Source organism: Mauremys reevesii, linkage group 1 (genome assembly GCF_016161935.1).
Source record: "Mauremys reevesii isolate NIE-2019 linkage group 1, ASM1616193v1, whole genome shotgun sequence".
Taxonomy (NCBI): domain Eukaryota; kingdom Metazoa; phylum Chordata; order Testudines; family Geoemydidae; genus Mauremys; species Mauremys reevesii.
This window is the reverse complement of record NC_052623.1, coordinates 233,878,158-233,903,863: the sequence shown is the minus strand read 5'-3', so window position 1 is coordinate 233,903,863 and position 25,706 is coordinate 233,878,158. Positions and strand designations below refer to the sequence as shown.

At 36.1% G+C, this 25,706-nt stretch overlaps 1 long non-coding RNA gene across 4 annotated transcripts; it reads right to left on the bottom strand.

Annotated features, from left to right (window-relative positions):
- Positions 1–927: 927 nt before the first annotated feature.
- Positions 928–24,650, bottom strand: LOC120406306. Of its 4 annotated transcripts, none has more exons than XR_005599215.1 (4): positions 19,836–19,950; positions 10,894–10,966; positions 8,468–8,615; positions 928–1,187 (listed from the first exon to the last, which is right to left on the bottom strand). It is a non-coding gene; the product is annotated as an uncharacterized LOC120406306 (long non-coding RNA). The 4 variants fall into 4 exon arrangements; XR_005599216.1 differs by lacking the exons at positions 928–1,187; positions 19,836–19,950 and adding exons at positions 3,798–4,100; positions 24,588–24,650; XR_005599217.1 differs by lacking the exons at positions 928–1,187; positions 19,836–19,950 and adding exons at positions 3,798–4,100; positions 21,517–21,540.
- Between the last annotated feature and the right edge of the window lie 1,056 nt (positions 24,651–25,706).

Below are 25,706 nucleotides of genomic sequence, written 5' to 3'. Positions count from 1 at the left end.
TAGGCGGTAAACGGGGAAAATTAATAGTCAACAAAAATAGGAATTGTAAATGTGTAAGTGGCAACATTGGTAGAAGTGTTGTCGGCTACCCAGCCTTTCTGTTGAATTTTATCTGCAGATATTAAGCTAAAAGAAGAAAGTTTAGGCATACTTTTTTATTCATCCCCTCTATAGGCATTTGAAAAGATAAGGCGGTCTTTTTTTTTTTTTTTTTTTGGACTACTGAATTATTCATAGTGTCAGTGGTGAAGCCAGGACCATTAGCATGCATCAGACATGCTGTTTGTCTGTTTGCTAACATTCTTCATTCAAGACTTGTTAACTACCAGACAAGCTTAACACGCTTCTCTTTTCCCCCTCCCCTTCTCTCTCTCTCTCTCTGTCTCTCTCTCTCTTTCTCTCTCTCTTCCTTTCATGCCACCCCTTTAGTCTCCTATTGTTGTTGCTGGGAGCTGGCAGCCAGGGGTAGTTGTGGCAGGGAAAGCATGTGGATGAGAAGCTGGAACCCGTTGCTAGGTAAGGACCGCCTTCCCTTCTTCCAGGCCTGCATGCACTTGCACAATCAAGAAATGCCATGGAGCTCACTCAGTGTCTTCCATCTGCTTTTACAGGAGACTGCAGAACTGCAAGGTGAACACATTGGCATCCTCTCTCCATATCTGGTCCCTGAGGCTTGTTTCCCACCATTCACAGGGTAAGATTCTTTCTCATCATTTAGATGCATCTGATTGATATGCGGTAACGTTTCACGTTTATTTGCCTCCACAATGGAGTGAACAACTGGAGTAATTACCAAGTAGGAAAATTAAGTTTCAGAAACTCTTAGTGGATATCAGGAGATTGCCTTTTGACTACGTATTCATTTATTTTTAACCTGCAATACATATTGGACCATCAAGGTTCAGATTAATTTAAAATGATCACTTGCAGGTTATTAAGGACGCAGTACAGTTATTAATTTTTTTGGGGGGGGGGTTCATTCTTCCTCCCTCTCAAGTCTACTCCTCCATTCACCAGTCTGTTTAAAACCAGACAAAGGTCGATCACAGCGTTTATTTCTGAATGCAAATGTTCTAGGACTTGTGCCAGTCTTGCCTTCATTGATTACACTGTAGCTTCTTTGTTGAATGGCACTTTTTTATTTTCCCCCTTAGGTCTTTTTTTTTTAAACAGAAGGAACCTCAAACCTGAAAAGAAACAAAACAAAGTTGTGTGGTGCAAATTCAGATTTTAATTTTAATTACTAATAAGTTGCTAGACAATTATGTTCGGACAATTATAAAAATAGCTAATCTTGAGTTATATTAGCCTTTGTCGTGTGTGTGTGTGTGTGTGTGTGTGTTTACGCGTGTGCATACGTGCATTTATTAACTGGTAGTTTTGAATGTTACTCAGTGATGACCATTAGTAATTGCATCCCACTACAATTACATTTTCCTGATTGTCTTAGCAATGTGCATTTTGGCATACGTATTTTCTGCTTTCATATGTATTGTTTCTGAATGCTCAGAATTGTCCTAGTTTAGGGGACGCAAAATATGAATGAAGGAATTTATATAAGTATAATACTTTTATAATGTAATGCCATTTATAGATCAAAACAGCATGTGGATGTAGATGTTCTTGTCATAACCCTGAAACACTTAGTCAATTTGGCAAACTCTGCACAGTTAAGATATATCAGTACTATGAAAAGGCGGATATCATATTTAGTTTGTATTATTCATGCAGCCAAGTAAAATGTACATGTGCAAATACACGAGAATATATCATTGTTCTGCTGGAAAGAAATGTACTTCAAAGACATTTTGTGCAAAACCTATTCCTTCTGTATAGGCTTGTAACAGAAAATGCTTTCCTTTACACTGCAAAATATGACGGCTTAGTAAACTATTTTAATGTTGCTCATTTTTATTTTATTTGTGTCAGTGCATTTAAGTAAAAAAAAAACAAAAACAAGTAAACCTGAACTAATTTATTTTTTAAACAAAATTAATGAGAATGTAGCAACTGACTCGTGCAAAGCTAGTTTTAAATTCAGGCCACTGACAATATTGGATTGAAACAATCCACGTAATAGCATTGCATTTGTACTCTTTTATGGCAACAAAAAACAACTAATAACTTTTAGTAGTAAAGCTGATTAACCTCAAAACCAGAGTATGTATTGGTGAATTGTATAGATCAAGAAAGGAGTTCAGGAATGTATGACTCAATGGTAGAAAAGCTAAACTTAAATTCTTCGAAGTATTATTTTAGAGGCCTGTGTAAGTTCCATAGAACAGTGCAAATAGAATAATAGTTGGGGAGTTTTAAGCTATACTATTTGTAGTAGTTATAAAATCAGAAAATGATAGTTAAAATAAAATTCACATCAAGGGAAATTCAAACTGCTTCATGATACATGACCTTAATAGTTCTATATCTATAGAAGTTTTTTTTTCTCACTAGCTTGTAATACTGTTGTTGTTCTATTGTTGATAAGTATTTTTACAAGAAACATAAAATTATTTACAGTGAATTTGCTTGCATTGTTACATTCTAGATGACTCGCTATAAATTATAGATATGAAAAAGGTAATAAAAGCAGAATTATTGGTTTATTTCATAATGAAAATTTTCTTGCGCATGGTATGAATTGATTTAGTAAGGCATAAAATCATGTACTTTGTACATTAATCCAAAGAAGGGGAGATGAAAATGTATGCATTAGGTGGCTGATCTCATCCAACTTTTTAAGTTTCAAATTATTTTTGAGTAATATTTAAAATAAAAACCAGTGATTAAAAATTTCAGTAAGACCCTCAAATTAGTGCTATAATAGGAATTATGCTCAGGAGCTAAAATATTTAACTTGTTAAAACATTTTATATTGGACTGTGAAGTATTGATCTGTAGCTTGTGGTAGATGGATATAAAATGCAAAGATAATACCCTCCATAATTAAGAATATATCTTTCTTTATATCAATCAAGTTGTGCGTTTTTATATAATAGTTTCAGTTAAATCTTTTTTTAAATAATTTAAGGGTATGCTGTTGTCTATAACAGGTTACTAATTTTTTTTTTAATTCCTCCTAAAAGTGGTTTGGTTCATGTTGATAGTGTTGCATGTAAATGAGATACATACAAAAATCCCAGTATTCCCTTTTCAAATCCCACATATCCCATTTCAAAATATTTGTTCTACAAAATACTATTGATATATGGGGAGAAGAAGATGCAACAGCAAAAGGTAAATATGTCCTAGGATTGTGAGTAATGTGAAGTGCTGAACAGAGAGCAGATACTATGTAAAAGATTACGAGTAGATCGCAATACAACAAAATGAGCAAAGTACACAATACTTTACACAAATGGATGGATTATGATAGGGTAATTACTTTCAAAGGTAATAAATTGTACTTAAATCACTGAGAGCCAAACCCTGGTGTCCTTACTCAGGCAAATTTGAAATTTTTGGAATTTTGCCTGGGTGAGACCTGAAGGATTTGGGCCAGTATGAATTAAAGAGGGTGTTTTGATTTTGTTTTGGTTTGAGGCATCTCTCTGAATGCCTTGTAGTTCCTTGTTCTTGCCCATATTACGTATATAATATGATATAAACCCTAGGCTATTTCATACGGACATAGACAGAGACATAGAGCCCTGGCCTCTTTTGACACGTGCCAAATATTATTAAACATTCTTTAGAGACTAAAAATAAAATTAAAAAGGAGTGAAAGGAATATTTTCTTCCATCTAGATTTATTTTGAAGAGATTTGCATATAAAACATAGACACATTGAATCAGTGGTATGTTTTCAGTGACTTCCTCACAAGTGGAATGACTTCACTGTAATCTGCCTTCATTCCATGTGACACTGGCTCTTGTGACATAATCAAGCTATGGTGTCTCCAAGGCTGAACCACAAGGTTTAAAGTCCCTCCTGCACATAGTTGCTTAAGGTGTGGGCAGGTCTATGATTGTGACACCTTCTCTTCAGAAATCTGAAATGTGTTCTAATGAGGCATTTTGCTTCTTAACTGCATCACTTGCTCTCAGCTTGAAACAGGTGCAGGTAATCATCACTTTCTGCTAAACTGGCTGTTCTGATGGATCTGTAACAATGCAACACCATGTCACAATTTTAATTTTGATTTGTATAGTTATGTCTGGCAAAAACTACATTTTAATTAGAAACACCGATACATTTCATTCTTCAAACGGTACATGCCGTACAACTGAAGATGAAGAAACGTGTTCTGTGTGTGTTGATATACTATATCTGGTATTTGATTTGTGCAAAGATATTCATTCTGTTATTCTGCATGCATACAGCTAGATAAACTATTGATTGCAGCAAGAGCACTTAGACAATGGAGTAGTACTGATACCCAGAACCACTCTGGTAGGCACCGTCGACATGCATAGGTAAGTAGGTGCTGGCAAATAGGTAGATATAAAAGAGCAGGGCTAGATTTTTAAGTGCATGTGCAAACTTTTGCAAGCTTACATTAGCACAAACTCTAATGCATGTGTAAACCCCTGTTTGCTTATGCCTGTAATTATGGGCCTGATCTAAAATCTACTGCCATCCATTGACTTTAATGGGATTTAGATCAGGCCCTATGTGCACAAACATCAGGATTTAATGTATTGGCATTTGCATGCCTGCAAGTCAGTGGGCACAGTAAATCTGTTTATACGCCTGTTTGTAAAACTTACCTATATATTAGTGTTTGTGAACAAATCCATATATGATTTTCTAAAGAAAGAAAATCTTGTAAACACCGCGGCTACTCCTGCCTCAATGTAAGTCAGCAGCAAAACTCCCAGTGACTTCAAGTAGGATCAGGATTGTGGTAAAGTATGTCATTTAATTAGTAAGATAGAACAAAACTCTGATTTTGGCTCCCTCTCCTGATGGCCTTACTCATGAGACTACACATGTGAATGAGAGCTGCAGAATCAGGCCCTTTCATAGTTCAATCTCTTTTAAAGTATGTGGTTAAATCTAAACCTTCATTATTTTGGGTAGTCCTTATAAGAACCATTATTTTCTGAAGCTTAGTGCTGCTAATTACTTAATACTTACACACTCTTTCCTCTTCAATAAATTTGAAACTTGTTATGTCAGACCTCTGGAAACAAAGGGTCTGATCCAAAGCTCATTGGAATCATTGGAAGTTTTTCCATTAACTTCAGTGGGTTTTGGATCCAGCCTGTGTATGTAGCAGTTTTAAATTATGGTTCAACCATTAGACTGACTTTCTCTTCCCTTTCACTGTTTTCAGGAGTCTGGTGGAATTTATGCAGGAATGTCATTCCCAAATATTTCTTAAAAGACGTTATGTGTGTAAATTATAGTTCCCGAAATGATAAAGAGGAGAGGCACTGGGTCCTGACCTTGGTGCACTAAATGAGAGTTTTAGGAAGAAGCGGGTGAGGCATTGGGTTCTCATTAGGAACATAATTAAAGCTGTGGCTTCCTACAAAGGAATTCTTCATTTAAGTCAGAGAAATGTTTTTTAGAAGGATTCTAAATATTAATAACACCTTTGAATTACTGTTTATTGAATTTTGGCTGTCTATAAGACTACCATTACCTTAGCCAGTTATTTGCCGGAGAAACATCCAGCTCCTTCCTGATCTTGGAGAAGTATTCAAATGACATGCTTTTTTTTTAGATTTGTTTAAAAAAAAAGAAAAATAAATTGCCTCAAACACTGATCATAGTTTTTGTAAGAGAAAAAAAATTAAGAAAATATTTTTATTACAAGTAATAGGACTTAAATATTAATTGAGAAAGTGTTCATTTTCTATAGCTCTTGATTGATTATATATACACTGCTGACTGATAATTCCGCACATTGTTCTAGCTTGCTGAAGTCTTGTGTGTATTTAGCATGATTAGGGTGACCAGACAGCAAATGTGAAAAATCGGGATGGGGATGGGGGGTAATAGGCCTCTATAAGAAAAAGATCCCAAAATCGGGACTATCCCTATAAAATCGGGACATCTGGTCACCCTAAGCATGATGTACGTGCATATGCTCATGCACACCTGTGTAGTCAACATGGTATCTTTTCATATACCGAAAAAAGACAGGAATTTCTCGCCGTATTTCATGGAAAAATCAAGAAGAGGAAATACATCCTCATTTTTAGTGATCAAAAGTCTCATATGCTTTCTGTTTACATTTTTGAGAGAAAATGTGAGCTACAGTGTATAACTACAATTGCAAATCTGTTTAGATGGTAGGATTAGAAAAATACTTGTCATATGTGGTCTTGTTTTCTTTTTATTTCCTTATTTTATTTTTCCTTATTTCTGCTAATTTAAACAAAAAGGAAAACATACCGGAAAGAACTGGCTGAAAAAGTTAAAAAGAAAATGCAAACAGACTGATTTTGTGTCATTTTATTTACTTATTTTGGGGGGATGGCTGAATAGAAAAATATTTGGTAGTATTTTGGTATTTTGCAGTCATGGTACATCAAGCTACTTTGCATTCATAATTCAAGTCAGTATATGTCCTCTACCACCATGTGGGGGTTGGAATGATGTTGGATTTTGTTTTTGGTTTTTTGTTAAGACTGTCATTGTTTTTCAACACCAAGTATATTAGGTTTCTGCTTAAAACTCAAGTTTTCACTTAAAACTTAAGTTTTCACCTACCTGGTATAATCAACATGAAAAATTACAAATATTTGCTGTATTTTGAATTGATAATTAATTAATAATTTCAGTCTAGTAGGTGCTTTATTGATACACAAAAGCCTTTTAGACTTCTGAATGCTTTGGCAGCCTTTTGGTATTGTTTTTAATTGTTACTCAGTTAATGTGCAAAAGGATAGGGAACACTGTTTGATTGCATTCACAAACTCTTGGTCTGTATCTTTGTTTTTACATTCATACACAAAAGATTCTTATTTTAGAATTACTTTATTTTTCCTACTGTATACCACATCTCATTTTAAAAGTATTATTAATAATATAGCTCTTGTTCTCTGTTTGTTGTCATTTACCATCTTTTTTTTTAATCCTTATCCGATTTTGCATATCAACATTTGTTGCACCCAACAATTTATATTTATTGTCTGGTTCGTTTGTAGAAAAAGTATGTCTGGTCCTTTAGGGCCTGATCCAAATCCCATTGAAGTCAATGGAAAACCTCCAATGGATGTCAGTGAGCTTTGGATCAGAGTAACACTTATTTAAATTTAAATGATTGATACAGGAAACCTAAACTTGAATGGAGAGAGCATTTAAAGTGCATCTAACTAATATTAAGTGCTGTCTAGACTTACACAGTGCATATTGTGTCTGTATGGTTTGACTGATTTAAACAAAGGAGTGCCACCGTGCTGCTGTCTTGTTTTAGAGGACATGGCATCCATATTCTCCCTCCGCTAACGTGCATCTCTGTGTTGTAAGGTTCATGGTGTGGGATGAATATGCACCAAAATGGATGAAAACTATATTAAAAGGCCAAAGGAAGGCCTAAGGCCCCAAAGACCCAAGGGTCATATATTCTCATTATAAACTTTGCTGCAACTTTTTTTAATGCTGTGTGAAAGTTTAAGCTCTTCCATCTCTGTTACATAAACAGCATGTTTAGATTTTTTAAATTTAATTTTGAAATACATAATTTATCTGTTTATATAATCAAATGTTGCAAAGTTAATGACTGATTTTTTTCCCAAATGGATGCAAATTTCTCATTTAGAAAAATTCTATATTTAAATTATATAGAGGGCGGAATTATGCTGAAATGGTCACCTATATATTTTGTTTCTTAAATTAAGATTTACAATGATAGATTTAAGGTAGATTTACATTTTAAATTATAAATAAAATGATTATGCTGAAATTTCAGTTCGACTGGAATATCTTAATATTAATTCAAATAAAATGTAAGTTACCCCACTAGAATGTGTGTATCCTGTATCTGTGTGTGTATATGTGCATCTTTGCCATCATATATACACACATTTATATACATAGATCCACACGTATATGGACACACACACTTTCATTGTGTGTAAATTTAATTTAATTTGAATATTATATAATATGTGTGTGCATATACATGTATGTAAAATCATATTGAATATGTAAAATATTTATTTAAAATGGTAAGTCTTCGACTTACCTCTGGATAACCCATAAAAGCTCAGTTTTTCCTGTTTAACAAGTTAAAAATATTAATTGTCAGATATTTGTATTTTGGCCCCAAAAATCATTTTTAGAGTGACAATTTACAGGGTTAATTAAGCTTAAAGGCAAGGAACAGTTTGCTGGACCATAGCCTGGTATAGTGACCTCAACCAACATGGTTTATACATCCCTTTCTTGAATCTACAAAAAGAGGAATAATTTGGGGAGTGACAGCAGGTCAGCAGGAAGTTGTATCTGGTGTGGGAGAGCAGGCCATGACGGATGCAGGGTAGCACATCCAGTCGAGGTTTTGCTTCACTTAACTGTGAAAAAGGGATTTTTCATCCATGACTTCTGTAACATATGAAGGATGATCTCACACTTGTTGATGACATTGTACATCTGTATTCCATAATTAGAGAGTCAGCAGCATGTCATACCATACTCCATATATCAGTATCTGCAGCCCTGGCTAGTTAAAAAGAACATCAAGAATTAAACAGAAATACATTCTTTTCCCAAAATAGGTCTTCTCTTGTGAGTAAGGTAGGGCCATATTGCATACGGTTAAAGCCTATGGCCATTTACAAAATTCCTTGTTAGATACATGACCATCAAAATTCCATCCTATCTTATTGGTTTAGGTCTTCGTATTTCTGATATCTGCTGAACAGAATATAGTGAAGAGTACACAGAAAAGAGGATAAGTGAATAAGTATTAAATTCCAAAAAGGAATCAGAAACTGTAACTTTCTGTGGTCATATGGATGTTCCTCAGCAGAAGTAATCAAATCCAAAATAAAACCTTAAATAAAAAGCAGCTAATAAGCTTCCCTGGAGAGGAATTAATGAAAAATTCAGCACTTTCTAATTCTGAACACTACTTTAAAATTTCTTATAAAGAACAAACAAAAATTCTTAAAATCATCTTTGCATTTAGAGATGAATTTTGAAAGCTAGTTGGACAGTGAATTGTGCAGTTGGTTTCAGTTCCTCACTGGTTCACAAGACACACTTTCATCAACACAAAAGTCTACAGGTGATTTTGCAAGAGGTTTTTCTTAGATACATTTCACAGCATTCTGTAATGTTACAAATTCTGAGCACTAGTTTTTTTTAAAAAAGAAAAGCCATTGGTTACTACTGTACCAGTTACTCTAATAGGGTGAAATTCACCCGTTTCTCAAAGGGCCAGTTCCAGGCCTATATATCTTTTAAGTCTCACTAAAGTCAACTTATGTATTGCGTAGGCCATATTCTAGCCCTCTGCACAGGACCTAAACATGTAAACACTTATTACTGGGTAAAGTGCTTACTACTGTGAGAAATCTCACTGTCCCGTTGATTTCAGTGGGGCTGGTTGTATGATTGGGCCAACAAAGAGATTGTGGTGCTACTTTGAAAAACATGGTGAGATTTATTCTTTGCCATTCCAACTTCCATAAACAAAGTGGAGCACGCTAGTTAGAACCTGGCCATAATTTCACATATATGGGTGTGTTTGTGATCTGGAGGCATGAGCAAAGGGTTGGGAGTTGAGAGAGCCCTAAACTCTAAACCCAGCTCTAGAACCGACTCACTGTAGACTCAGTCAAGTCATTTCACCTCTCTACCTAAGTTTCCCCACCTGTAAAGTGGGGATAATAATTTTTACTTTTTGCACAGGGGCTTTATGAGAAATAGTTAATGGTTGAACATGCAGAGCATGATATATAAATGCTAAGTTGTATATCTTAGTGTGGTTTCTATTTATTTATTTATTTAGTGGAAGGAAAGGTGTAAGGTGTTTTGAAATGTGTGAGTGCAACTAATGCTCATGAAATTGAGAGACTAACAACATTACTTTGCACAGGGCTGCTAAAGTATCTCAACCTTTATCTCCACTACAGCTGCTATTCTAGTTCTTGGTTAATTTTGGGTAGGCACTTCCAGTCATACAAAAGTATGTGATGGTTTTGTGATGGGGTCTAAAAGAATACTCCTCTTCCTCCTAAAAATCAGTGTTAGTCATGGTCTAAAGTGGACTATGAAACCAAACGTTCATAGGTGGAAGATTAGTTGGTGCCCTTCCTAAGCTAGCATGTTTCTATTCTCCACCACCATCTTGTAAAATTATTCTGTTTTGTACATACATAAGCAGTAAGTGTGGTTACAAGGCATGTGGCATTTTGCACACAGGTACCTGAAATCAAAAATCTAAACCTAAATCAGAAGAGCTGGAGATAGAAATGATCTGTTAAATCACCAAATCCAATCCCGTTCCAGTGTAGAATAGTTCCTTCCGACTCATTAAAATACAGTATGCTGTTAACATTCTATTAAAGCGTATGGAAATAAATGAGATAATTGATTACAAAAAATGTCCTTTGCAGGATGCATTTCAAATGTTTCCTCTAGTGTAGCCATCTGGGAGGAAACTTGTTAAAAGTAACGTCCTCTGACATATTTTAGATCTTTTGTTTGCTGAATTTTTTTTTCCTGATATCTCCATTATTTTCTGCCTCGTATTGTAACCCATCCTATGTTTCCTGTTAGAAGCTGAACTGTTTAGTACTAGTAGAACTAGCGAGAGTTCTTGGTCAATACAGTATTGGCATTGTGTAGCAAATTACAGTCAGCTCAAATGAACAGGCTTCCTCAATCACCCTGTCTCCAGTTTTGTGTTGTTGTTTTTCTCATCAAGGGCACAGCTACACTCAAGAGTGCCTCCAGACACACATGTGGTGTATATAATTAAAAAACAGACTTACAGTGCTTAGAATTTTACCAAGTGAAGGGAGCATCAGTAGTTCCTCAGTATGTTCAGCTTCACGCCAGCAAAACCTATAATATTTTTAAGTTAGTGTTTAAGATTAAGTGTATTGTTAATTACTATTTTAACAACTAATTAATCTTTCTATTGAGCACGTTACTTACATCCAGATCCTGAAGACACTTGTGCATGTGATGTGGCTTTACACACATCAGCATTCAACTCAAGTCCAGAAAAATTCCCATGAAATCTACAGGATTAGCACTTTGCTTAAATAACAAGGATAATTTCAGTGAGTAGATAAAGAGATCTGTTTTGAGAATAGTGCTTCTTATATTTATAAACTAAAATATGGAAAGCCTATAGCTGGAATTTTCAGAAGTGTTCACTTATTTTTGGATCCTGCACATGAGATATCTAGGACCTGATTATCAGAGATGTTAAAAATTTTCATCTGGGAGCTTTGGGTTCTTAGTTCCTCTAAGAATCAGCTCCTATATGTCTCAGATTGGAGACTCAAAATTCTGAAAATTATAATTATTTATTTGTAATTTTTTTTTTAAATGGAGATATCCTATCTCCTAGAACTGGAAGGGACCTTGAAAGGTCATTGAGTCCAGCCCCCTCTTGCCTTCCTCAAGGATTGAGCTCACAACCCTGGGTTTAGCAGGCCAATGCTCAAACCACTGAGCTATCCCTCCCCCTGTTGTTTTACCAGTTACAGTTGCTATTATATTAAGAATTGTATAATACTCAGGTAGACAGCCCCTACACCTTAGAGCTTAAAGTCTAATTTGAGACCAGATGGAATAATGGAGCGTGAGAAATGTAAGGAAGGACAGGAGTGGGAGGATGAAGGCTATTAGTTTGGACTGTTCATTTGGACAGATTTTAGGACTGTGTCAAGGCAGCATGTTTTGCTTTTTTTTTTTTTGTCTCATTTCCACACTTGTCCTAAACTCTTGTATTTTTTTTAAATTGACTTTGCATTGCTTTTTCTTTCTTCACTCCTCATCTCAGAATACCCACAGATATTTCCAAAATTATTAGTAGGCAAGACTATGGCTGCACTGATTGTTCTAGCTCACGCATCTCCTATATAGTCCTCCTGCAGCTCAAATCAGAAAAGAAAACAAAGCTGTATTTTTCCCCCTCCTTCAGTTAGATGGGTGGAACATTCAAAGTGATCGGCTTGCTCCACCATGTTTTGAACTGGAGATCTGGAAACTCATTGGAATATAGTCTCAGAGGCTGACTGGCAGATTTGGAATTTGAACTTTATATTCTAAGAAACAGATACTGGCCACACCAGGAGTTCAGTTCCAGCAGTGATGAGATATTTCAGTTTAAGTCTACCACTGAATTAGATATCCAGTAAAAGGATCCAATAGACCAGAAATCTACAAATCTACAGTCATAGTGAATAATATACCTATTTCACTTTATTCTAATCAGCAAAGCAAAACTCTACTGTCATGCTACTACTGACACACGTAGTATGGGACTGGTAATTCAGTAACTTTCAAGATAAATTATCAGTATGACATGGTGAGGCATTTTTTAATCTTTTTATTCGAACAGTGCATACATATTCTATTTTCTGTAAAGTCCATTATGAGGTTTTTTGTTAAATAATGAAAGGCAATATTGTTTTGTGGGATGGGGTATTTAAATAAATATTTATCCTAAAACCATATATCCAATGCATTGTTATCACTACTTTTTATTGTTCTTGTTTAAATAATATGTCTTCTTGTGATTTTCTTTAAATAAGAAACACATTGGATATGAATTTTCATGTTCATATCAAGTGTTATTTTTAAGTTATACTTTTAAAAAAAAGCACACAGAAACTCAATTCAGATATATTCAGTGAAAGGCCTGAGCCTGCATCCATTGCTGATAAAGGCAAAACTCATTGAATTCAATAGTTGTAGGATCAGGCCCTAAATAACTGTCCAGTGGTATTGTGTCAGATCAAACATTGTCAGATATGTACTTTTCAACAAGCGACTGTTGAGTTTAGAGGGGAAAATAAGTCCATAAATAACTCTGGTTACATAGTTAGTCAGAATTTTATTTTTGGAGTCATGTACGGACTATTGTAATGCAATGCTATTGTATTATACTAAATTGTATGCAATACTATACTGTTACAGAATAACTTATTTAATTTGCCTCATCTGTGATGCAGTCTGTATTAAAGAGTTAAAGTTGTAGATTAAAATGTAGTTTTCAAGAAGAAAGAAACTGCAATAAAAGTACTTGGACTACTAGTTCTTCCAATGATTAATAGCAAGACTTGCTTGGAACTTAGTCTTTGATTTCCTCTGTTTAATTGTAGCCCTAAGTGAAATAGGGTTTTGATTTACAGAAAATGTAGAATTGGGTACAGAAAGTTTTAAATTTCAGTAACAATAAAATTTCCCACAATAATCATGTCATATTGTTTCAATTCAAAAGAGCTAAGGGTTGATTTATGTGGGGAAAAAACTATAGCAGCCAAGTTTCATATTAAAAACTTGAGAAAAAAATTAAATAAATGTCCTTCTTTTGACTAATATAAAAAGTTGATTTTTGTCTTATAATAAATGTAGCAAACACACATACACATACACAAAGTATACACCATCTACCTTAAATTTTGGAATAATGTGCATACTAATTAATTTCTAACCATTTACAAGTTTTGCAAAACTACATTTTTACTCTGACAATCAGTATGTTAAATTAACTAGAAAATTGTAATAGCATATATTAGAACAATGGTGGAAAAAATAGTAGGAGCCATAGAAAAAACAGCATCCTGAAAACATGATTTGAAAATTTATTTCAATAGCTTTTTGTGGGATATTTACATATGTATGGAGAGAATGATATATACTGTATGTTACTGAGGGTTTAATAATAATTAGGGCCTGTTCTAAAATTCCTTTTTGGGAGTTTTGCATGATTGGGCCCTTGAGAACATATTCTTGCTTCAGCCTGCTTTAGTTGATATTTTTTCATTATACTGTAATCAAGAACAATGATTAAAGTAATAATCCTAAGCTTTAGAATTCTAGATAGTTTAAATATACATTGAAACATTCAAGCTATTAAGAGCGAAATGAATTAACCTTAGCAACTTCAAAGCAAATTTTGGGATAAATCCGAAAGAATGCCCCTGACTTCAGTGCAGCTATTTCAGATTCATACCACTGTAACTGAGAACTGATTTGGGCCTTTGTGTTTAATTATATATATGACAAAAATAATATTAAAATAATTTTAGAAAATGATAAAATAATTGTTTGTTCCCATCACTTGGGTTTTAAAGTGCTACAGCACAGTCTTTTCTTGGAGACTTTTTGTTTGGAGTTTACAGTTCGAATAGTATCTTCTGTAAAATGATTTTCTGCTTCTATCACATCTGAATAGTGCCATTTGGCATAACCAAAATGTAAACTAAAAACATAAAATACAGAATCAATTAGAAGATTTTTAAAATATGATGTAGTACTGTACATTTCTTGGATAATTTAGTAAAGTAACTTTTTAAAATCAGGTAATCTCTGTATTTGTGCCACAGTCTAACAGTTTAATCAAGATACAAATTCAGAAACAGATCAGCACTGTCTTTTATATAGTGCCTCTAACTCCAAAGTAATTGGTACCAGATCTTGGTAGAGGAAAAGATTGCAATTTTCATCCGACCGGTACCAGTGGGTGTTTTTCCACATAAAAAGAGAAGATACAAGAGAAATTGAAAGGTCCAGAATATGCATCCTTCTATAACATACCTTTTCATCAGAGTATGAGGTTGATGAAAAAATCCATTTAATTCAGTATGACAGCATATTGTAAATAATGCATTTTACTTTGCATTCTTTATCCTTCCTTTCTGGTGGTGGTAGAGAATTTTAGTTAAGCTCCCCTTACTTTTAAGAATAAAATATACACTCAGAAATAGATAAGGAAGAAAAATAGCTTATGTGCTATTGTGATAAGAACATGGTCATTAGCAAAAATATTTTAATTGTTGTTTTTGTGTGTTAAAACATATAGTTCATTTCAATGTACAGTATAGGTTGTACAGTGTGCATTTCCAATTGTATGGTTTTTTTTAAAAGGAAGCATAACAACATTTATTTATATTTATATGAACATATATAAGCTATAGACTGAAAATGTACATTCTAACAGCACAGATGGAGTATTCTGTCATTAGAATTGTTTGTTGCTTGTTGGAACATGGAGCATATTTTTATCGTGGCATCAACAATTTCTAAGAACTGAGGTCAAAATAAGCAGGTTGCACTTGGATACAAGAACAATCTGGAAAATACCCTAAACTCCCTCCATCAGCATAAACATGTATTTAGATAGGCACACATTTTTTTATATCAAGGTCTTGCCTTTTATTTGCTAGAGTGCATGTGCAGTAGGTTTTAGATGTACAAGTATATATGTACACAACACTGCCTTTATTTTAAGTACCAAACTAAATTTATATGTGACACCCTTGCAATATTTCTCTAAGCATATGGATTTTTTTATGAGTAAAACAGTGGTGATGTCATGGTGGATGCAGAGCATTTTTAAATAATCACCTTGAAAATTATTCCTGTGGTAGGGATTGGATCCTGCAAACAGACACATACGTAACTTCATTTACACATGTAGTCATTTCAAAGTCAGTGGGACCTCTTGCGTGAGTAAAGGTAATTACAAGCGTGTTTGCAGCATCAGACTATTCATAAACTCCTATTGAGAGTGAAATTCTGACCCCTTTGAAATAAATGTGTGTTTTGCAGTTGACCTCGATGATATCAAGATTTCATCCCTAGTGTTTAAAAAAAGCCAAAAAAGTTACATATAATGGGACAAAGACTTACAAGAATTTTGGCTTGAGTAGGGGCATAAATCATTAAGTTTCTTCAATTCAGGGAAAGTTTCTATAACCACATTCATTTATAGCTAGCTACTAAGATTTGCCTATTCATGGTACAGTTATGTTTCTTTTCTTGGCTTTTAAAAATTATAAGTATAATTATCTCTTTTGATTATTATTCTGAGGTTTATGCATTTGTTCTAGCACGGGCATGCATGCGCACATAGTGTCCTTTACAATAAAATCAGTTTTCCCTGTCTCCTACACAGAATAATCTGATTTATATGTATTCAAACAGCTGTTACTGCAGGTTAACTATTTATGTGCAGTACAAATACTGCGAGAGATATGAGAATTTACAAAACTACCATGTTTATTTAAAAGAAAAAACAACTTTTTTGGATTCTCCGTTGTTACCAGCTTCTCACATTTGCCTCTAAAGTAATTTTTGATGCCAGCAATGTCTCCTGTGGACTATCTGGTGCCAGAATGGCTTTATCATTCCTCCTTACCTTCCATGTCCCTCTTTCTACCTTAGCCATCTCAGGTTTAGTAGATCTTCTGGAAAACTTTTTCATAAGTTCTTCTTATTTCACTTTTTATCATGCTTTCTCAGATCTTGACGCTATTGTTCTTTTTTAGAATTTTTCCTTGTGCAATGACAATTCTTGTACACCCTGCTTCCAGTTTCACCCACAGTCTCTCTCTCTCTCTCTCTCTCTCTGCCAGTTCCTGACTCTCAGGGACTTCAGTGACTGCGAATGTAGCTGCGGACCTGCCTCCTCCTTTATTTTTTTTAATTGTCTCTCTGAGCCCACTGCAGATGGTCTGTTCCTCCTACATAATAAGGAGGGTTTTTTTTCTTTTGAGGCAGGTCTCTGTGAACCTGACAAACAGATAGGCAGGCAGGGTTGAACCTGGATTTTTTTTTTAAAGAGCCTGTGGGGATTTTTACCAGATTTAGGAATTCTCTAATATCTTGTTGCAGCTTTCTAATAGCTTGGTAACAAAAGTAGGAATGCATTTGGTCCACCTGATTTTTTCAGTGGGGGGGAAAACATACATTAGCAAAACGAAGTTTAGGGGCAGCTTGAGAAGAAAAAGAAATGAAGGAAAACCATGCTAGGAATTGGTGAAAATCAGTTGCTGAAAGATGGTGGTCTTACAACAGAAGTGTAGTAGATTTTGCTAAATGTGTTCAGGGTTACTTTGGTGCAGTCTGTTATGATGGTATGTTTCCTTATAAGAGTGGTTCCTTCTACAAGTTTAACTACATTTTTTTATAATTGTGTATGTTAATTACTAAAATACACCTAAAGCATTGGAATTTCAAGCTTTTGTGCAGGAGCTAAAGAAAGGAGCGATGAGGCCCTCTTGATTAAACCACATCCAATGTGTCCTGTCCTTCCTGTGTAGCCAAACTGTCAAACTGTAGAAGGTTTAGGCCCTAAAGACCTATAAATACTAGGTTTGTAGATGCGTTGATGTGCCACCTTTATGGCATCTTTAATTTCTGGGTATTATAAAACCACCAAAGTTGCTGGATCTGTGGGCCTCTTTAGTGAGTGTGTTTACATGGAAGAGACCTATTTCATAGGCATTCATTGAAATGTCTTGCCATAATGGCAGTTCTGGCTTTGTGTTGTCTATTGAAGCCCCAGACTACTATACACAGCCTTTCTGATCTCAGCTGTTCCCTTTAAGAGAGGAGAATATGGAAATAACATTCTATCCAGGGGCAGTTTAAGCAGTTGATGTGACCAATGTGAGAAATGTGCATCAGTGTTAGAAACAAGGCAGTGTTCCTTGAATAGACAAAAGCTTAAAAATCATCAGAACAAAATTAGATTTTGTTAATAATAGGAAAAAATTTGTAAGATAATTGTGTTCCTTCCCTACTCTGTGTGTTAATAGACTAACAGGGCCATGCATTGGATAGTGACCGTTATATTTTAGAACTGGCTGTTGTACTTCCATGCGGGCCCATCAATCTGACTATGTGGATCACATTGCTGATCACATTGTAGGATTATGGCCATAATGAGCAACTACTGCTTTAGGATTTACTGAATTTTCATTTTTAAAATTAATTAATTAGGCTCCAGGTTAGTACAAAGACTCCTACTTTTAGAGATCTGGGTTCAAAGTGAAAATGGATTTCAAGGTCTGAACCTGCCATAGCAGACATTAATCTGTATCACGAAATTATCACACAGTTTGGCACAGTTGACATTCAGTGCTCCAGGCAGCCCCTGGAATTAAATACAGGATTAAGGTCAGACCCCAGACATTCATTCAAAAATCATGAGACTGGTTTAAATACCATAAGACGTTAATAATAATGTTGGGGTTCTTTTTATCTTCCATCTGGTTTTTGAGCCTTTAGCATTCACATTTTGAAACTTTTCTCCACAGCCATGAGGAATAGAGATTTGGGGGGGCAGGGAGGAGCAATAAGGCAGCTGAGAATGAAAGGCGTCTATTCACATGACTCCGGGAGCTGGGAATTTAAAACCAATATCAATTATTCTGGGAATTGGTAACACCATGATCAGGCTCTAATCTAGTCTAGTAGTCCCATACTTTTATGAGACACACAATCACCTAACAATTTTTTAAAAAAATCAGGCAATGATCAATGTTTGTATATTTCTAAAATTATATTTGAGTCTACTTTTGTTATCTGCTTGGTGAAGTAATTAAAGTATAAGATGCTGTTTTAAGGTGTTTGTAACTAGTTTGTTTGCTTTAAACTGAAATTAAACAAACTGCTACCATATAATTTGTCAGGTGAGTGCAATGGTATTTTTAAAAAAAATCTCAGGTCACCAAAAAAGGTATGCGGTGAGGTTTTCTATATTTATTTTAATCGGTCCTGTCTGAGCCTGTTCAGTTTTAAACCTCAGATTGTACAAGCACTGAAGACTAAATTCTACAAACCGGGAGATCCATTTGTGGATCTCCCAGTTGTCCGTGAATATCTGTGCATGAGCAGGGCAGCAACAATCAAGCTGAATTCTTCTCTGCTCACGACATTTGTGTTTGGCTGGGGTTGGGTTTCCACATATGCACTAGAAACAAGAATGAGTCTGACCCAGAATATCAGACCTGACTGCAGAGCTTCGGGAAAGTTTGAATTAAAATCCAGATCTAAGCTTTGTGACTATGTCCTATGTCTAGTTAAGTGTGATCATTCCTCAACCAGTAGCTAGCTAGCTTATCTGGGCCTTGCTTAAGCTTGTGGTGTTGATTCCAGGTTCCTTATTCTGGCTTCCTGAACAGGCTCCTTAGTAAATCTCTAACTTGAATTTACAGGGTATATAGTTAAAACAGGGAGAAACTATCATCATCAGAAGCCCAGTTGTTTGGAAGACCAGGTGCACAATAGATAATCCACAAGTAAAAGGTTATGCTGGACTGTCCAGCACAGCAGTAACAAGTCAGGTTTACTGTGTTATTTGACATGTAAGTAAAACAGATGTACTATCCCTTTCACATTGCTGGAATGCATGCCGCTTACAGTACCAAACAATACTGCTGTTCCACTTTACAGTGCAGATAATTTCTATTCTCTTATGTTTTCTCTCACACTGGTATAGCTAACTGGTTGAAATTTATATGCACGCTGGCTGATCTGTTGCTCTCTGCTCTATAGTATAACTACAATCTCCTGGGGCAGACTTGTCATTACACACAGTGTGATCACAAAGAGAGTGGGTGCAGTTAGAGAAAGATCTAGCAGTGTGTTAATAAAAGGCCTAATGACGAATAAAAATTCCCTACCAACAATACTTTAAGAATTGTTGCTTGTGGGAAATTAAAATTATGCACCAAAGAATACATGGTACATCCTACCTCAATGCAAGCTCTCAAAAATGGGGCCCAAGTTTTAAATGTAGGTGCCTATATAGCATGTTTGAATGTTCAGATTTGCACGTATGTGCCTAAGTGTATATTTGGGTATCTAAATGCAGCATTTAGACCTCCTATATTAGCATCCTTTTAGAAAATTCATCCTGTGAAGTTGAAAAATGTAAAAAATAGGTGTGCAGCATTTTCACTCTTACCAGAATCTGTTTTTTCAGGTATTGATGAATGAATTTCCATACATATTTTTTTAGTTTATTTTTGCTGAGAGGTGCTTTCTTTCTTTTGAAATTTCAGTATATTAGTCTGAAGATATGGGCACAACCTCCCTAGAAAGAACATGAAATTTATGGCACCATAATTATTTCTGTTTTAAACTAACAAACCACATCTCAATCTTCATGTAAGACACAAACTGAAACCTAAAATAAGGGAAGATTTTTTCATTGACTCTATCTGCAGGCATTCTGGGAAAGCGCCTTTGAAATTTTAAAGGTAAGAAAAGAACTTAGTCCTAAAGCAGAAATAGATAGCTAGTTTAGATGTATGATTGTAGAGTAGAGAAGGGATGGTTTGTGTATGCACATCTATGCCAAAGTGTCCCCTGAAGCAATTCCATTTAAGAAAACTATTGTAATTTTTTTCCACAAATGAAAAAGGAAGCAACAGTAATTCCAAAATTATTTCCAGGATATTCTCATGTAGAGATATTCATAGATAGAGATAGATTAAGATAATTGCAGAAATATTTTGCTGTGCAGTTTAAAACAGAAAATACATACATTCCCATTATCTTTATTTTGCAGTATTTTATACCAAAATAAAAAATGTTTAATCCTCACAAAAAAGTTTTAGTGCAGTATTAAAAAGTCTCATTATCATCACAAAACAATGCAATATATCCAATTTTGCTTATTTTACAACGTAGCAAAAAGATTTGCACTGCACAAGAGAATTACCCTTGCTTTGCTCATAGCATTTTTGTTTTAATTTTAATTTTGTCATTAATCAAGTTTAATGTCAAAATATACATAATTTGAACAGTAATAGCCATATCCATTTTTCTATGCTTAGTGAGTGAAATTGAACCCCCGTATTTAAGTCTATATACAGTGATGAGCTGCTAAAATCTTAACAACCGGTTCTCTATAAAGTTCTGATTTAAGGGATGTGCCAGAGCATGTATTTTTTTTTACCAGTAGGGTTACCATACGTCTGTATGTTCCCGGGAGGATTTTTTAAATTTTAAAAATTCCGCCCAGACAGCGATTTAAGAACCGAAAAGCCTGACATGTCCAGGAAAATACAGATGTATGTTAACCCTACCTAAAGTTCTTTTTAAAAAAGATGGGTCTGAACTAGAAATGAGCTCCTTTTCACATGTATGGGTCCCCACCACTCCCTTGGGGTCTGCTAGGGTGACCAGATGTCCCTATTTTATAGGGACAGTCTCAATTTTTGGGTCTTTTTCTTATATAGGCTCCTATTACTCCTCACCCTCTGTCCCGATTTTTCACACTTGCTGTCTGGTCACCCTAGGGTGTGCACATGTGTGGGTCCCAGCTGCTCCCTGCCCCCCTCATTGAAGCAGGTATGCAGGGTTACTGCCCTGAGAACTGCAGGGCACCAGTGGACATGGGGCTGGCTGCAGACAGGGGCATGGGGCAGGGCTAGCTGGAGGCAGGGAGTGTGACACGGGCTGGCTGCAACAGGGGCTGGCTGTGGGCAGGTGATGCAGACAGAGGCTGGCTGCGGGTGGCTGTGGGCAGGGGGTGGCTGCGGGTGGCTGTGGGCAGAGAGTGGCTGTGGCAGGGGCTGTGGCAGGAGACACAGACACTCACACTGGGGGAGCGGCTGGGAGCAGCCCCCCCGGGGACTCACCAGGCAGCAGCAGGAGCCCCAGGGCCAGAGGTACAAGGAGCAGCAGCAGCAACCGGGTCAGGAGGCAGCCCACATGGCTCCCGCAGCGCAGCGCCCCCCGGCGGCCGGGAGGAGGAATTACACCCTTCCCAGCCAGAGCCCATCAAAGCGTCCCTCGCAGGGAAGCCAGTTAACAAGCGGTTCTAAAACTACTTCTAAATTTAACAACTGGTTCGTGCGAACCGGTGCGAACCGGCTCCAGCTCACCCCTGTCTATATATCCGTTAAGTACTATTAGTTGTGACTCTCAACAAGACACCTTGTCCCACTGGTTCTTAGGTGCTGCTGAGCTCATCATTGCAATACATAACTGATGTAGGATCCTAAGTCTCATTTTACAAAAGGATTTAGGCACTAAGGAGCCAAAATCCCCTTAACAGCCCATGGGATTTAGGCTCCTATATGCCTAAATCCCTTTGGAAAATGAGATTAAGTTTTCTAAATCGGGCATTGCACTGCTGAGTGCTGCAATGCCTAAATACTTTTAAATATCTGGGCCTTTGTCTATCTCTGCATCTTAGGACTTCATTAATATATAGCGAGAGGGGAGGGAGAGAGAGAGAGAGGTTTCATAAGGGTACCCAGATTTCTCCATATTCTTGAATCTATTTCTCCCACCTATTACTCAGTTCATACATTCAGGAAAAACAAACCAAGAATCGGATCTTGTAAATCACTGTTGGGCATGGTGTATGCTACAGCTTGTGCTTCCATTCACTCCAATGTTAAAATATTTCTAATTATACCTTAGTGCTCATTTTGTATCTTCAATATTTTGGCCTTGGCAGACAAAGTAGCAATGTCTATAGATTTATGGACAATGGACTTATTTATAGCCAAACATAGATAAGAATCATACAGCCAGAAGCATACCCTCAATCTTTGTATACCCCCAGTTCTTGTTAACATTAATGGGATTATCCATCGTAGAAAGCATTGTAGTTGGTATTGTTTGCAGGATTACTTAATCGTTTCACAATATCATTCACATCTGTATATTTTATCTGGCTATCCCCACCTGTGTATCTCTAAGAAAAGGAGATGCATCCATATTGCTTTGCTCATAGCATTTTTGTTTTAATTTTAATTTTGTCATTAATCAAGTTTAATGTCAAAATATACATAACTTGAACAGTAATAGCCATATGCATTTTTCTATGCTTAGTGAGTGAAATTGACCCCCCGTATTTAATGGTCTATATTGTCTGATAATCATTCTGAATGCAGTTGGTAAAAATGGGAGCTGTACCAGTTATGGGTCCAGAGCTACATTTCTTGCACACCCAAAACCCACATTTATGTTAATGAAGATCCATAGAAATCTCTGTAAATAAATAAATCTGTCTGTAAATCCATTGACACTATTTCTCTGCCTTCCAGGGCCCAAATAGAGATTAAGATGAACACAATAAAACTAGTGGTGTATAGGAAGCTTGGCTTACAGCAGCATTAATTTCTCTAACATAAGCAATATTATACATGATTCGTTTTCTTGATTCAGTGTGTATGCCACCAAAGCCCTAAGTTTTGTGGGGCCTCTTTACTTAACAAGCCACTTCTCTCCTTGGGCATTACTGCAACAGTTGACATCAGCAGAGAGCCTGATGCTGGAACTCCTTGATCTATAAGAACGAGAACTGCTGTGAAAGCAGTCTCTGTGAGGACCCTTTGGCTCTGGATGTTAATTCCCTAACTCCACTTCATTCAAAAAAGCTTGAAGATGTTGACCCTTAGGTTACACTGTTAAGCCATATATTTGTGCAGACCTCTGAGGGAGTTTGTATGGGGCTTTGGATTTTTATTTGGTATGAATTTGGGTTTTGTGGGATTTTAGGCATGGAAATTTTATTTGTGTGAACTGGCTTCTTTCTGGTGATGAAAGGTTATTAGTTTGGTGTTTTTTGTCTTACTTGGATTATATTTTTAATTATCTGTTAGAGGTGTGTCTAGGCCCTGAGATTTGATGCTGTCTATACATTGCAATCAAATTAAGAAAAGAAATAGTTCACAATAAGAATCATGTTATAACTAGAGCTGTTTGGGCCTGAGGTAAATTTAGGCCCAAAGTGGGAGTATCTTTTTTTATTGAGAGAGTTGCAAAGTATACTGCTGCCTTTTGATATATGTTAGTCCAAAAATACACATCATTTTAAGGCAAGGCCAGAAAATAAATTTAAAACATATCTTTATTAGGTTTATTAAAAATGGGGTAATCCATTTTGAGAACTTCTATGCATAGGCCTTGGGTTGGCCAGCTACAAAATGTTGAATTTCAATCGGGGGGGGGGGGAATCTCTGGTAAGCAATAAAACCAAATACAATGCCCAGTAATGTTCCTAGAAATAATTAAAAAGATACTTGAAGGGAATAAATCTCCAAAATGCATATAGCAGGAATTGACCCATTGAATAGCAGACCAGTACTCTTTCTTTTTTTCATAGAATATCAGGGTTGGAAGGGACCTCAGGAGATCATCTAGTCCAACCCCCCTACTAAAAGCAGGACCAATCCCCAGACATATTTTTGCCCCAAATCCCTGTATGGCCCCCTCAAGGATTGAGCTCATAACCCTAGCTTTAGCAGGCCAATGCTCAAACCACTGAGCTACTCCTTGATACCTCAACTTTCCTAGTAACAATCTGATTGCTTGAAAAACTAGCCAGTGTTTCTGTGGTTAGATATATTACATTCAGTATTCTCTTAGTTCTAGATGCATTTTCTTCTCCAAATGGTTCCTCTAACACTTCTCTCTTGGGTATTCATAAGAAGCTTTTGCAGAACACTTCCAATCCCATTACTGTTCAATAAATCTTCCCTAAAATAAAGTATCCCTGAGTACTCTTGAGGAAAAAATGTTCTTCTATGCCTCAAGTTCTCTGCATAGGTGAAGTCTAGTCTCCCAACAATCACAAATTGAAACAGCATAGGATCTAAATAGAAGAGGAAGTTTGTGTAGCTGAACTTATCTCACCTGCTGTAAAGTGAGAAATGAGGCATTTTGAAAACAGCTGCAAACATAAAATCAGACTTACTTTGATCACTGGCATGTCAGCTCTTGGTTGCGCGGAGGCATGTGCTTAACTACCTAAACCAAGAATAAAAGGGTAGAGTGGGCGCAGTGCGTGCTATATTTCTTGCAAGAGAGACAAGGAGGGGTGAGGTAATACCTTTTATTGGATTAACTTCTGTTGGTGAGACAAGCTTTCCAGCTTACACAGAGCAATTCTTCATGTGACCTGAAGAAGCGTGATCTGTAAACTCAAAAGCTCGTCTCTCTCACCAACAGAAGTTGGTCCAATAAAAGATATTACCTCATCCACCTTGTCTCTTTAATATGCTGGGACCAACAACAACACCACCACGGTGTTTTTCTTGAAGTTAATTTAAATGTGTCTACAGCAGGAGATATGTTTGGTTGCACTGCTTTTCCTCTCAGCTGCAATTTTCTTTATAATTACACAATAAATTATATAATTTGAACTATTCATACCAAGAGCTTTGGACCCATCTGTGAAAAAGTAGATTCTTTTGTACACCAGGGATCTAAACTTGGCTGGTGAGAAATACATATGGAAAATGGACAATGCAGTTGATCCAATACTAAATCCCTCTGGCAAGCCTATCATTTATGTGCAGGCTCCTTTGCAGTCCACAGGAAATGACTGATAACCCTCTTTTGTTCAGAAAAAGAGCATGCTGGAATATAAATAGTGTAGGTAACATAAAGAATAAGGGTGTCCTCAAGTTATCTAATTTATTTTAAAGGTACTGGCCTGCCCATCCAACTTAAAGATGGTGATACTAAACCAGAATAATAATCCGTTGGTAACATAACCTATTATTAAGGTTTCATGACACTTCCCATTACAAGACTCTGTTTTCAGTTGCTTATAACTTTGCCAGATTTAAAGGTTTTCCTGAAATTTTCCATGCTCGGTTGTCTGTCACAAGCTGAATTGTTTTGGAAAACTTCAGCCAAAACAGTTTAGCTGTTTCCAAGACCAAGGCTAGGGAAAAATAGACTTAGTTCTGTCTTTTGCTAACTTTTGAGTGCATGACTTTGCAACCTTAATAATTTTCTTTTAGCATAGGGTTGTGGGGTTTTTGTAAACTTAAAACAGATCCTCTAAACATAGCTATATTGCTGCTCA